The sequence below is a fragment of the Ursus maritimus genome, unplaced genomic scaffold (genome assembly GCF_017311325.1).
Source record: "Ursus maritimus isolate PB19 unplaced genomic scaffold, ASM1731132v1 scaffold_7, whole genome shotgun sequence".
Classification (NCBI taxonomy): Eukaryota; Metazoa; Chordata; class Mammalia; order Carnivora; family Ursidae; genus Ursus; species Ursus maritimus.
In genome coordinates this window covers 7990531-7996680 of record NW_024426885.1, presented here as the reverse complement: position 1 = coordinate 7996680, position 6150 = coordinate 7990531, and the positions used below count along the sequence as shown (strand labels likewise).

The 6150-nt window shown below is 52.8% G+C and overlaps 1 long non-coding RNA gene across 1 annotated transcript; it reads right to left on the bottom strand.

Moving 5' to 3' along the window:
• Positions 1-438: 438 nt before the first annotated feature.
• On the bottom strand, positions 439-1273 carry LOC121101196. The gene is made up of 2 exons (XR_005833122.1): positions 1056-1273; positions 439-822 (listed from the first exon to the last, which is right to left on the bottom strand). It is a non-coding gene; the product is annotated as an uncharacterized LOC121101196 (long non-coding RNA).
• Positions 1274-6150: the final 4877 nt, after the last annotated feature.

The following is a 6150-nucleotide window of genomic DNA, read 5'->3' as shown; positions in this document are numbered from 1 at the left end:
CAAGCGGTGCCTAGGGCGCTCTGCCAGGGAGGGCTGTGTTCTGTGGTCTCGAGCCCAAGTCTCTCTCCCAAGCCTTGGAATGTCGTAAGCCACTGCATTCTGGGCGGGTGCACCCCTGAGCCTCTCATCTTCCCCCAAAGCTGCCTCCCTGATGCCTATCTCAGGGAACGGCAATCACCCAAGTGCAGAGACTGGGGATTGCCCTCAACTCTTCCCCCTCTCCCCTAGTTCCACTTGTTGACAGCTCAAGGATCGGTCCCTTCCTCTCTTGCCTTGTTGCCCTGGTCCCAACTCAGGCCTCTACTCCCCTGGTGCGGATTCCTGCTCTGGCCCCAGCCGGGCTCCTCCAGCCCTCTGATCCGTGGCAGCCAGAGCGCTTCAGCCTGACCCACTGTCACACTCTTACCATCACCCAGCCCCCAACCCCTCCTTCCTTTCTTGCTCTCATTACTGCAGCACCCCTGAGCTGCTCACGGTTTCCCAGACACCCTTCTTCCTCTGGTCCCTGGGCCTTTGAATATATTGCTCCCCCAGTCTGGGAGGCACTCTCCACCCCCACCGTCTGGGCGGCAAATGTATTGCTGACGGAATATCCACGTACTCCCCTGCATCTCCCAGGGCTCCTTGCAGTTAGACTGGCCACGAGATGAGTTTCTGGCCAACGCACAGGCGGTAGGATGACATTTCTGGCCGAAGCCTAGAAGAGCAGTGGGAGCTCCGTGTGCTTGCTGGTGAGGTGGTGGACCCCAAGAGACAGCAGTCTCGGTGACTGAGTCATTACGAGGAGGACAGCTGGCTGTTGAGTCTCTGGACATACAAGACCTGTGTATGAACAAGAATAAATCATACATGTCAAAGCCCCGAGATTTGAGGCTTTCAACTACAGCAGAGGCCCAGCCCATCCAGACTGATCGCCTGGGGGGCTCCCTTCCCTTCCCACGACCAAGAACCACCTGCTCCAGAAGCCTGTTACCCAGGCCCCTAGTGAAGCTTAGGGCCCCACTCTCTGCTTCCTGCGTGTCCTAGGATTTCCCCATCGGAGGAAGTTTCTTCACCTTCACTGTGATCACTGGCATTACCATCGTCAGCCCCTATCATTTCTTGAGTACTGTCTAAATGCTCCACACATATTCCATATCTCATCTCGTCCTCATAAGCACCCTCTTAGTATGTGCTCTTTATTGTCCCCATTTTGCAGACCAAGAAACTGAGGCTCAGAGAGGTTGCAAGGCTTGTGTGGTGGCCCAGCGGCTGAGGACTATGCAAGCCCATAGGCAAGGTGCCCCACCCCTGCTGGCCCCTCCCTCATCCACTTCCCTATCCCCAGCACTTAGCACAGGTTCCAGCACGCAGTAGGTGCCCGGGGAAGGTTGTTGACTGCACAAATGATGCTTGCTTTCTGACCTTCCTTTTACGCAGTAGAGCCTCGGGGTAAAGGTGGGCCTGCATACTAGGGTGTTAGGGACAAGTGACAAGTTATGCCCAGAAAGATGCCCCTCGGGCCCCTTTCCTTCCAGGGCAGTTAGCTCTAGACATTTTCTCTCGATTCATTTTGCAGATGTTTGTGATGAGCTTTTTTTTTTTTTTTTTAAGAAAACTCAAGAAGGATGGGATGGTCACAGTCCTCGTCCGATGCTTCCATTTTGACATAAGGATTCCAAGGCTTTGATCCCTCCAGTCCTAGAATAGCTTCCTGTCCTCTGTGTGCAAACCGCTTTTCAAGTTCCTTACCTTATTTGATTCTGAGACATGGGGTTATCCCCCTCCTAGATGAGAACACCTGGGGCCAGAGATGTTGGGTGATGACCCCTGCTCGGCCAACTCATAAGAGGCCAAGCTGTAGGTTCTCTGGCATCAGAGCTGACATAGGCTCCCCCACCGCATGCTGCCTCTGTGCTGGGGGGCAGAGGAGGCAAGCTGATGGCTTGTCACGGACACCGGGACACCGAGAGTGAGAGTGAAGAGGGGAGTTAGCAAGCAGCTCTGGTGTCCTCTTTCTGGTGTCACATTCAACACAAGGGAGCCATTATGCTGATTGTCTTCCTTCCTGGGCAAAAAGAAATGCAAACCCAAAGTAACAAGTGGGAAGACGGTGTGAAAGACTTGGGGAGGCCAGTTCCAGGAGGGGCACGGATGCAGGGAGGAGAGCTGCCAGGTGAGCAAACAGTTTGGATTTTGTCCTTTAATGGCCGGCTGTGATGCCAGGCTCCGGGCAGAAGAGAGAAAGACAGTGCCATCCACTGTGCTGTAATGACTGCTCAGCCGACCAGGCTCGCGCCTCCAAGAATCAGCTGAAGGTGGTATTTGTCTTTTTCCACCAGCCTGGCCTGATTGGAGATCCCCTGAGACAGCCAGTTGGGTTTGAATTCACTTTTCATGATTGGCTCGTGGCTCCCAATCTAGGGGTTGGAAAATCCACGACCAAAGGCTCTCAAAAGAGACAGAAGCGTGGGCCCCTCTTCTGCCTTGGGACAGTGTCTTGTCTGTGTCTGCCCAGAGCTGGGGGCAGTGGAGAACAGATAGAAAATGTGCTGGTGGATGATTGGATGGATGGGTGAATGGATGGATGGATGGATGGATGGACAGTCAGACAGACAGATACGGCCTGGTCAAAAAGCACGAGGTTACTCTAAAGGGCTCCTCAGAAGGGGTCTTTAAGGAGTCAGGAGCGGGCAGGACTAGAGCTGGTAGGAGCTGAGGACCCTCCAGTCTAGGCCACCCCCCACCCTTTCAAAGAATTCACCGGGTGTGGGAAACCACCCATGGAGCAGTAGGTCCATCCAGCCACTGAGAGCGTGCTGAGGCCTGGAAGGACATCAGACATCGAACACCATAGGGCACCCCCCAGAGGCACAGTGCCCATCCCCCCCTGCCCTCGGAGATGGCACCACGCCTGATTTGTCAACACACGGTCACTGGAGAGCTTGCTTAATTGGAGTCGGGACCAGGTCATCACAGCCATCCCATCCTTACTCCCTTTGCCAATAAACAACAGGGGAGAGCTCAGAAGCCCGAAGCCCAGGAAGGAACAGTGCCGGGACTTCAGAGAACAGAACAGATCACACAATTAGGACATTTGGTCTCACGCGTGCGCCTCAGAGGAGCCACGCAGCCCAAAGCCGCCACCTACCGGACCCCGAACGCTCATTAAACGTTTGGTAAATGGACCACCGGATGTTCTGGGCCCTCACAGGACACTTGTGTGGAGTCATCTCAAAATCTCCTTGTCATCTCTGCTGGGGGAAGCACGTGGAAACACACGTACCTGAGTTGATACGGTGTCTCTGCCGTTTCCTGACTGCGTGACCGTAAAGGAGTCACCTTACATCTCTGTACCTCAGTTTCCCCGACTGCAGCATGGTCGGGGGGAGGGGGGGCTGTGAGATGGCGTCAGGCAGAGGGGAGGACCCCGGCTCTTCGGAAGAATCAGAAGCAGAGCATTCAGATGGGGCGGCAGCACGGGCCTGGGGGAGGGGACTCGGGTCTGTGATTAGAAACGAACATTTGCTCACCGTCCCTTGTACCTTCCTAGCATTTTCTTCTCTTGCACAGATTCACTGTGTTCTGCTTGGGTTCTGCTCAGCTGGGTTGTTTCTCCAACACTTTCTGTGTTGGCTCAGCTAAGCTGCAGCCCTCCCGAATCCCTGTCATCGCCCAACTGAAACTGGGAGCAATCTGATGGATTCCCAGCACCCTCGTGTTCGGCTGGTCTGAGAGACACTCTCACCACTTGCCCCTGACATCAAAGCTTTAAGGATCCTAGGTCCCTCCTCTCCCTCCCTGATAAGCCCTTGTGTGGTGATGTTTCCATCAGCTTTCAGAACTCCCACAGCGTCCCCAAGACAGCAGCCTATGCGACCAGAATTGCAAATGAACCGAAGGTATGGGACATTCACCCTCTCTCAGAAAGTAGAGGCGGCAAGTGTAGAAATTACATTGGTTCCACTGAAAATGGGATCTTCATATCCAAGAATCCAATGCAAAGGATGTCTTTGTTCTAGAACATTCTCTGCATTTCCCTCAGGACCTCATTGCCCTATAGTCTTCATTATTCTGTTGTATGTAAATGGAGGTCTGAGATCAGCTGTTCCTATTAGCATATGAAAAATTGTCCTGTTCTACTGATTGCCATCATTTGAGTCCCCTTCGTAATTTCCTGCAGACTTAAGAGCAGAACACTGTGTGAACACAGAAAAATGGTGGGGGGAGGGAATAGACAGAGCGGGAGCCAACAACAAACCTTTGTTTCAAGTGCCCGTATCTATAGCTCCCACCCGGGGAGGAGCCCAGCAAGAGGTGGATAGGACATCAGGGACCTTGCCAAGTAGGCAGAACATCAGTACTTGTGACAGCAGGGAAACTGAGGCAGAGGCCAGCCCTGGAATTGGGCCTACATGGCAGAAGGGAGGAAAGATCCCACCAGCTACTTCAGAGGTGCTCCTGAGAGGGGGCCAGGTCCACAGGCTCTGGAGGACTTGCAGGACACATTACCTAGTGTCAAGGTTAAAGGCCTCATATTCCCACCACAGACCCCAGAAAACCTGGTCAGAGGCCCAGGGCAAGGTGGTAACTAATGTTCCTAAAAACATGAACATCACCCGCTGTCCTCAAGCACTCTGCCCAGCACCCTGGAGCTGACATGGAGATGGGCAGTAAGAAAAAGCCATATAGATTTCTGTGTCTTTTAAAGACTGTGTGTGAAGGATGCAGGTGGGGGCTTCTGAAGAAGATGGAAATAGAATGGTCCCCTCTGGTTTTAAAAGTACCAGAAATGAACAGCCTCCTGAAGACGGAAGAGTGCTCTGCTGGGTAATATTGATTATCTTTGGGGTCAGAAATTGTTTTGCAGTTGTTCCTGATTGAAAGGTTTTCTATTAATTCCTACCGGCAGGCAGAATAAGAAATATTGAATATCTAATTGCCTTTGAAATCATTACACCCCCGAAAATGTAATATCTTAACCAACGCATTGGGCAATCGATGCCCGCACTGGACTAGGGAGATTCGAGAGGCGATGGAAGGTCGGCCCTGGATGGGGGGAGGGGATTGCTAGCGCCCTGGGCTATGGGGTTAGAGCATGTCATCTGCTCCTTGAGTCCTGGCTTCGTTCTCCCTGGCTCTGGCCCATTTGCAAAGCAGGTGGACAGGAAGCCTTCCCACCAGGACACCAGCATGGGGTCAAGGATAGAGCACTGAACTAGGAGTCACCCATGAGCTCCACCTGCCACCATCCTGACCCAGTGGCCTTGGGGAAGCTCATCGACCTCCAGTGTTTCTGTCTCTCTCTTCTGCAAAATGAGGCCGACTGAGAGCAACCCCAGGGAGGCTGGTGAAAACCAGTGGAACGACTCACTGATGTACGTGGAAGCGTACATCTATGAATTTATCCGTTCACTCGTTTAAAAAATACTTATTTAGCCCCTGCTGTACACCAGCACAGACCTAGGACCTAAAGTGACAGCTGGATAAATGAAGACTGAATCCCTGTCCTCAGAGAGATTAATTCTAGGGGGACTGCCGGCGACGAGCAGAGCACACTGGTGACAGGTGTAAGAAGAAAAGACAAGTCAGGGAAGGGCTACGTAAAAGGCTGGGTACAGCTACAGGTACAGACACAGAGGAGGAGCGAGATTGCGATTTGTTTCCAGCAACTGGCTCATTACGGAGGCTGAGAAGTCCCACGATCTCATCTGCACGCTGGACACCCAGGGAAGCCGGTGGTGTAAATTCCGGTCCAAGTCCAAAGGCCTCAGAACCAGGAATGCCAACGCCGTACGTCCTCGTCCAAGGGCAGGAAATTAATTTCCCAGCTCAGTGGTCAGGCGGAGAAACAAAATGCAGCCTTTCTCCACATTTTTGTTCTATTCAACCCTTCAGTGGATGGGATGATGCCTGCCAACCTCGGGGCGGGTAATCTGCTCTGCTCTGTCTACAGATTCAAATGCTAATCTCCCTTAGAAACACCTCACAGACACACCCAGAAATCATGTTTAACCAGAGAGCTGGACACCCTGTGGCCCAGGAGAATTGAAAATTAACCGTCCCAGCTAAGATTTCATCAAGTACAATTGGCGACACATAGAACATAATGGGCCACCCCACCCTCCAGGCACCTGTGGTCTCTCTAGAAGGAATCTCAGGGCATTTTTC